Here is an 8,704-nt window from a genome sequence, read left to right as displayed (position 1 = left end):
TTTAGGACAACTACGCAATTTACTACGATTTATCGAAGTTTAATTCATAACTAAAATAAATAAACATGTCTATTCTCTGGAAATTAAGAAACTGAAACCTGGCTTCGCGGCCCAACACGCGCGGCCTGGCCTGCCCTGGCGCAACGCGCGTGCCAGCGCAGCGCGGCCCACGCGCGCGCGTGGCCCAGCCGGCCAACGGCCCGCGACGGGATAGGCCAGCGCGCCATGGCAAATATGCACGGACACCCCCGAAGTACTATGTAATCACAACGAGCTCTAGGACACTATTCCACTAGTCAAAGGTTTTACAGCTACGCCCTCCGAATCTCTTGTCCTCCTACTAACGACACCCCCGCGACCACCCGCGCACATCGACGCGGCGGGGCTGGCACCGGCGACCCACGACGGCCACCTCAGGCCTCCTCCTCCCCAACCAACGAGCCGAATCTCACATAGGCGCGAACGCGAAGTGCAGGGCAGAGGAAACGCGCACCGGGACGCAGCAGCGGGGTCGGACCACGACGGCGGGCAACCTGCAGTCACGGCGGTGCCGTTCCGGTGAACGTCAGCAAGGCCAGGGCCAAAGAAGTAGCTAGCGAGCTCCAGCGACTCACCACAGAACCTTACGACGCGCTGTCTCGTCCGGAGATGGCACGAGCTGAGCTGGCCACGTGCGCGCGAGGTGGTGTGGCGGTGCACGACGATGGCACGGCTGTGCCAGCGACTGCTATACGGCGGCAGGGCTTAGGCTGTGGTGAGCATGGAGGCGAAACTAGGCCTCAACTCCCTTCCTCAGGCTTTGTTACCTATTAGTTCTAGCTTTGATAGCCTATAGTCTCATAGATGCTACTAATTCTAGCTTTGATAAGTCTCATAGATACTTTGTGGAACTGTATCTAGTTATATCTGAAAAGTTTCGATAGCTAGGAGCAACAGTAATTTTTGCAATTAGCCCCGCCTTACTGTTGCACCATATTATTAGTACAATAAAAAGTGAAGAGTATCTCCGGCAGACTTCAATTTAGTCGTCTATCCTACTTTTAAGCGCTTGTGGACAAAAGAATCGCCCTAATAGTTCTACTCAGAGTCTTTTGAGGCCCTCAAATTTTCCCATTTAAGTCCTGGTTCCTAGAGGTTTTGGAGGAGCTCCATATTTTTCTTTTTTCCATTCGTTCCCCATTCACTCCCATTTGATTCTCATTAGTTCCCAGTGCCAGCCCTAACAGCCGTCACCCCTGATATGACGACTCAATCGTCTTCCTCCCTCTATATCGGCTAGAACAGGACCCCCTTGTTCCTCTGCTAGCTCCTCCACCGTCGCACCCTTCTTGACGACCTCCACCACGCCGACATCCCGGCCGCCTCCACCGAGCACCTGCCCTCCCGGTGGCCCCCAAGGTGAACCAGTTTCAATTTTGGGGCTTCTATATTGGACTTAAGTAAAAAACATTAAATTAGGGAAAAAGTACCCTAATTTCAAGGCAGAAGGGAACGTAATTCTGTTTGTTTTTTAGCCTCATATATGCTCATCACCAGCATAAAAACACAAAATCTTAACGAGACTTCAACGCTCAGGCTCTTCCTTGACGAGGAAATTAAAAAAAGGCAAATGGGAAGCCTCCTGCAGCTTCGCGAATGCAATGAAATAGTTGCACATATGTTTTTTTTAGTGGAAATAGTTGCACATATGTGATATGTGCCCGTACATTGTGTTGCACGGCACGGCACGGCACGGCACTTACGTCCACGGTCCATCACCGAGGCGAGTTTGGTGAATGATGATGAATGTACACGACGAGAATGGGCCTGGGCTATGCGAAGGCCCGAGGACCCAGTGACGCTAGCATCCCCTCGGCGGTGCTGTGGGTGCAGTCGTGCGCGGTGTTCTCGATCTACTACCACTTTGCGCACGGGCTGGCGGAGCTCCCGCACGAGGACGACCTCGAAGCGCGGTTCACGCTCCCGGGCCTCCCGACGCTGTCCGTCGCCGACGTGCCGTCGTTCCCGCTCGCGTCAAACTCACACCGGCACAAGGTACTTGGCGACACGATCCAGGACCAGTTCCGCAACATGGGCAAGGCGTCGTGGGTGTTCGTCAACTCATTCGCCGAGCTGGAGCCCGATGTGGTCGCCGCGCTCCCGGGCGTCAGGCCGCGCCCTCCGCAGCTGATCCCCGTGGGCCCGCTCGTCGAACTCGGGGGCCAGCTGGACGACGTCCCGGTGCGCGGCGACCTGACCAAGGCGGCGGACGACTGCATCGGGTGGCTGGACGAGCAGGCGCCGCGCTCCGTCGTGTACGCGTCAGTCGGGAGCGTCGTAACGCTCTCCGCCAAGGTGATCGCCGAGATGGCGCACGGGCTCGCGTCCACCGGCCGGCCCTTCCTATGGGTGGTGCGGCCGACACTCGCCCCTTGCTCCCCGAGGGGTTCCTTGACGCCATCGCCGGTCGCGGCATGGTCGTGCCGTGGAGCCCGCAGGGCCGCGTGCTGGCGCACGCCTCCACGGCGTGCTTCCTGACGCACTGCGGGTGGAACTCCACGCTCGAGACGGCCGCCGCTGGCGTGCCCGTGCTGGCTTTCCCGCAGTGGGGCGACCAGTGCACGGATGCCAAGTTCCTGATCGACGAACTCAGGATGGGCGTCCACCTCCGCGCCCCGCTGCGGCGGGAGGGTGTGCGCGAGGCTGTCGATGCAGCAATGACAGGGCCAGAGGCTGACGCCATGCTCGCCAACGCCAAGTCCTGGAGCGCGGCGGCACGGGCCGCAGTGACGCCAGGAGGGTCCTCGGATCGGCACGTTCAGGCGTTCATCGACGAGGTCTCTCGTCAAGCACGTGGACGGCGAGCTGAAGCAGCTGCAGTTTAGTTTTTTCTTTCAATCTGGCAAGCATGTCTGTGCCTTACAACGTCATACAGCTTGAAGCATGTCTGTGCCTTAGAGCAACTCCAAGTGACGAAGCTAGCGGTGGGGCTAGGGGGCTCTAGCCCCCCCTACCGATCCTGTACACGTGTAGCCCCTCTAAGCCTTTCCTTAAAATTTTATGCATATATGTATTAGGTAGGAGGAGCTAAGGTTAAGAGAAGGTAAAAAAGCCTCTATTCTTTTGTTCAGCCCCTCCTAAATTTTTTTCTGGCTTCATCACTGTCCAAGAGTAGGCTAAATTTGGATATATAAATTGGCTCTCTAACAAAATTTGGCAGGGCTCTGTCTTCTTCGAAAACAGCTCCTGCTCGTGCTGCTGAAGGAGCTGAAATAGTTTTAGAAAACGTTTGACAAAAAAGTTCCTCCTGTCCCTTTGAAGTGGATGAGATATATCAAATGTCGAAAGTACCCCTGCTTATTATTTGATTTGGTTGTACACATGAGAAATTAAAATTTAGGTAATTGACAATATTACAACAATTACTCATAATATTTATCATGATTAAAGTAAACCGTATTTGAATTATTTTTTAAGAAAAAAATAAGGCAAAACCAGTTTGGTTTTGGGCCAAGGCCCATACAGCCTGAAGCTGCAGACCTCCTACTCCCTTCCCTGAACACCTCACGCCGCCGCCGCGCCGCTCGTTAGCAACTCGCACTGGCCGCCGCCGCATGCACCTGGATGCTTGCACCACCGCTCGCCCTCGCCCAAGCAAGGCATGCCTTCTTCCACGCCACCGTGCGCTCCCACGACGCGCTTGCCTAAGGCCGCCGCTTGCTCGCACAGCGCAGGCGCCCGCACCGCTGCTCGCACGATTCGCCCGACAGTGAAGCACCACGCCGGCGTCGGTTTCGTCTTGTACCCGGGCAAGGAGCAGGCAGAGAAGGGCAACAGCGTCCATACGTCTGCGATCATCAGGCGGAGCCGCGAGAAGCTTAGAAATTGTGGCTCCTCCTTCCTAGTGCAAAAAGGCTCAGGTGCTCCTCCCATTCCAGACAATGGTGTTTGGTACAGGAGCCGGCTGGAGCTCCTCCGGAAAACAGGCACTTAGCCTCTTAAAATGACAAGGTTCTGCAACAGCTTGTCTAAAGCTGGCTCTCTATTTAAGCTTGAATTAAACTCAAGCGACATGCATAGCACCTAGGCCCATCCAGGGCTCCTGACCAATCAGCGCACCGGAATCGGCACGAGCGAGCGTGATGGTAAGCGGCGCCAACTAGCTATATTTAGTTATTTACCCAGAAAGCCGGGCGCCAACTAGCTATGTTTACCCAGAACACCGCGAAAACCGAAATACATAGGAGTATTTTACAATCTCGAATAGAATATTTGGAGGTCATTTTATGTTGTAAATAAGCTAAACCGAACTCCATATAGGAATAGCAACTCTCTTGAAGTTGCTCTTACAACGTCATACAGCATGACGCGTGATCACTTAGACGATTTGCGGCTCATATATCTTCTATCTTCTATCTTCTATCTTCCATGTTCTATCTTCTATTCAAAGGTCCTCGTGCTTGTTGTCAAAATAAAAAGGGCTCCTCGTGCTGTCACATCACCTATATTTAATTCACCGTGCAATACTCATCCTGATTATACAAGTTCCACTGATCTCCGTCCATCCATCTCCTGCACGTCAATCCCCATTGAACGGAAATAGTTTCTCGCTGATCTGAAACTGCAGCCCATCATGCGTTCATTAGTCAACTAGATGCGACCCTTTCTCTTCTCTATTAATTCATCCTTTAATTGGAAGCATATATTTTTGGTCCACTAACCCAGTTAAAAAAGGCCCCAGCTGTTAAAATTACAGGATCATGAGATGTAGATCTAATGGTGCTGACCGACTAGAATAGGATAAACATGTCCTAGAACATGGACTACGAGATTCAAGAGGGAGAGAGGAGCAGAGGTACCGACCATCGGAGGGCTTGGTGGAGCTGGAACCGTCCATCATGTGGGTAGAGAGGGCGGTGAAGAGGTGGCGCTCCAGTGGCGGTATAGCGGTGAAGTGGTCCAACAACGACGGTGTTCCGGTGATGGTGCTTCCGTCGCTGGCTGTCCCCCTCACTAGATCGGGTTAGGTTTTGTCGGTGGGTGTGGCGGCTCAGGGTGAACCTCGTACTAAGAGCCGCCGGCCCCCATCTCTCTTTATAACGCTGTGTGACGGGTCCACCAAACATGTAGGGTTGGGCGCTCCCCATCAGGGCGCGAGGTCAAGGCCCAACTCGACCGTTGGGCCGAGCTAGAGAGATCAACACTGACAATCTCCCCCTTGATCTTATCTTATTACTTAAACTTAACTTACTTTATCTTTTTCTCATTCCATCACAGATCAATGCATAGAGCGTGCCTCATCGTCATGGTCAGCGCCATTAGATTAACAACTACAATGCCCCTCTCTATTTTGAAACAAATTCTCAACTAGGCCCTTATTGTCCAGGAAGCATAGGCTTTCCCTTAAACCCATGCTGGCTAAGTGTTCTCTCAACACGTTGGGTGGTAAGCCTTTTGTAAGTGGATCCGCGAGCATCTTTTCTGTACTTATGTGCTCAAGACTAATTATATGATCCCATACTTTGTCTTTCACAACATAATACTTTAGGTCAATATTTTTGATAGCACCACTTGACTTATTGTTGTGAGCATATCATACTGCTAGATTATTATCACAGTATAACTTGAGTGGCTTATGTATGTTGTCTACCACTTTCAACCCGGGTATGAACTTCTTCAGCCAATTCACCTGCTCTGTGGCCTCATAACACGCTATAAACTCGGCATACATCGTAGACGATGTAGTGACGGTTTGCTTGGAGCTTTTCCATGATATAGCTCCTCCTGCGAGAGTAAATATATATTCTGACGTGAACTTTCTATCATCCCCCGCATAATCTGAATCTGAATACCCCTCTATGTGTAGGGAATCAGATCTTCTATACGTTAGCATGAGTCCTTTTGTGCCTTGCAAGTAACGCAAAACTTTCTTTACCAGTCTCCGATGTTCTATTCCTAGATTACTCTGATATCTGCTATAGCAGAACCGCCCGAAATAACACGCTTACGGAGGTACTCGTCTTCCACCAGACTCTAAGCACCCCGGAAGCAAGCTACAGCGGGCGGTATCCGTCGGGCACACCCCAAGGGAGAACCCGAAAGATCCACATTTTTCCCAAGGATCCAATAATGAGAACGAGTTATAATACTTGTCCATTTCATACATCAGAAGTTCTTAAAAATTACATTATTACATTACCAAATGTCAGAGTGCGGAATAATAAACAACGGAATTTAAAAATAAACATCTAGCGATAAGGGACGGAGATCCGTCTAAGCCCACCAAAAGAATCCTCCACACAAAGGTACTTCTCATGCATTACCTGCAACAGGAGTAAATAAACCCTGAGTACACAATATACTCGCAAGACTTATCCGACTAGTGGAAATAATGTCCCGACTCCAATGAATATGATAGGCTTTATGGTTGCTGGTTTTCTTTTTGGTAGAAAGCAATACTATTAGTGAGTCCTTACTTATGATATTATTCATAGCCGTATTAATTTATTATCTATCCATTCTATGTAAGCACATATTCTACTTTCAAGCAAGAGTTGAGCAATCAGTTTTATTTCATCACCTTCCATCTTTCAGTTCTTACTACGGTGCTAGAGTTAAGACAAGCCGTACTGACTCGGCGGCGATTCGCGAATCAATGTCCCCAGCTGGGTACTTCGAAAACACACGCGCCAGTTGTACCCTAGGCACAAGCAGGACTAACCCATCACCCTCCTGTCCTGGGTGTCCAGGTCCCTGTCCAAACTTGGACTCCAAGCCCCCACTCCTAAGTCTCGGACTCAGTGCGGTGCAAGGACCTCCACCATCTCCGCCTCCAATCAGTCGGTCCGGAAAGAGCCAGATCTACGACAAGAGAGCAACGAGTCTTCCCTACGCCCATACCCAAGTATGTGCTGGGCGAAGGAAGCATGAGCTGGGACGCTGCAGCGAGGTCGAACCACGGTGGCGGAGACCCTGCAGCCACAGCGGTGGCGTTCCGGTGAGTGATAGCAAAGCTGAGTCAAAAGGGGTAGCTAGTGAGCTCTAGGGACTCACCACGGAACCAATCGAGGTGGTGGTTCGATCAGAGACGGCCTGAGCCGAGCTGGCTGCATGCGCACGGACGGTGCGGCGGCGCACGGCGATGGCACGGCCACGTCAAGGAAGGCTAGATGGTGGTAGAGCTTCGACAGAGGTGCGTAGGGTGATTAGCAGACGGAGGCAAGGCTAGCGGTGCAAGGAATTGCCACGAGCTGCTCTGGATAAGTCAACCGCAGTAGTAGCCATGCGGCAGCGGCGGCTGGGGCATAGTGTGATCGGACCACAGCGCGATGCGATGGTGGCAGAGGGACTGGGCCCGCCAGGCGCGACGTGCGCGTGCAGTGTGTGCGTGTGTGTGCGTGGCGTGCTAGGCGCAACAACGACAGCGCGGCCTGCAGCGTGGGGCCAACGGCAAGACCGGCCAGTGCGGTGGCTGGCACGTGGGTGGGCGGCCAGGATGCGGTAACGGAAGCAGCGGCGGTGCGAGCTGCGTGCCAGAGCGTGGTGGCAGGAGGCCATGGCCAGCAGTGCAGGGGCCACGCGCGCGGGCTTGCTTGCACAGGTGCGGCTGTGGCGATGCGGCCGGCATGGCAGCGCACGCTGGGTAGGCCAGTGTAGCGGTGCCAGGCTGAACCAAAGCGGTGACCGCGCCCGAAGGTAGAAACTGTGTCGTGCATGCTTTTTAAAGTTGCTACAAAAACCAACTCGATGATCCAGTAACTACACCACCTATTTTACGCTCTAGCTGGTATATTAGGCTACTAGAGGAAACCCTAAAACCATGCCACTACCTAATCCGATCGTTCTACAAAAATTGCCGAACTTTGCTTCGTCGATCCGTTTCTCGACTTAGGAACTTCAACCAAAACACGATCCGATTCGCGTCGAATTTGATTTCCAAGCTACCCACTATGCTATCTAGCGAACCCCATTTCCGACCGCAAGTATTTCACTGCCACCTACGGAGTTTGCACTACAAACTTTACTAAAGCTTTGCATATGCGCTCTATAGCATTTTCGATCAATAAAAATTCGTTTGGAACCTTAAGTGATACAACGCGACATGAAATGTAACATTCGTTTCTTGTTTTAGATGAACGTTTCAAGTGCCATATATTGATTTATACCCTATATTACACACATTTACACACAAGTATGATGCTCATGCAGTGTTTTAGCAAAAACTGTATAATGTAACACCGAGGGTGTTACATCTGCTAAGTAACCCGGTAACAAACGCTAAGTCAGGACATGTACACACTTGAGCATACTATAAACTTTCAACAACTGAAGTATATGGAACCACTTTCATTTGATCGATCTCATATTGGTTCCTAGGACATTGGAATTCCCCAAATCTATCGCCCTTGACTATGGGAGCAGGTGAAGGCCTACAATTTTGCATACTATATTTCTTTAGAACCTTTTCTAAGTATGCCTTTTGTGATAATCCTAAAAACCCCTTTCTTCTATCTCGGTGAATCTCTATTCCTAGAACGAACGAAGCTTCACCGAGATCCTTCATATCAAAATTCAATGACAAGAACTTCTTCATTTCTAGTAGTAGATTAACATCACCACTAGCGAGTAAGATGTCATCCACATACAAGATTAGGAAAATATATTTCCCATTCTTGAACTTTGCATAAACGCAATTGTCCTCTACATTTTTTTGAAACCCAAACTT

The 8,704-nt window shown here is 51.1% G+C and overlaps 1 pseudogene; it reads left to right on the top strand.

The window, feature by feature from the left end:
• The first annotated feature begins 1,800 nt into the window (after positions 1-1,800).
• Positions 1,801-2,864, top strand: LOC136525959 (gallate 1-beta-glucosyltransferase 84A23-like; annotated as a pseudogene).
• Positions 2,865-8,704: the final 5,840 nt, after the last annotated feature.

Source organism: Miscanthus floridulus, chromosome 19 (assembly GCF_019320115.1).
Source record: "Miscanthus floridulus cultivar M001 chromosome 19, ASM1932011v1, whole genome shotgun sequence".
Classification (NCBI taxonomy): Eukaryota; Viridiplantae; Streptophyta; class Magnoliopsida; order Poales; family Poaceae; genus Miscanthus; species Miscanthus floridulus.
The sequence above is the reverse complement of the archived record's forward strand: the minus strand, read 5'-3'. Positions and strand labels throughout refer to the sequence as shown.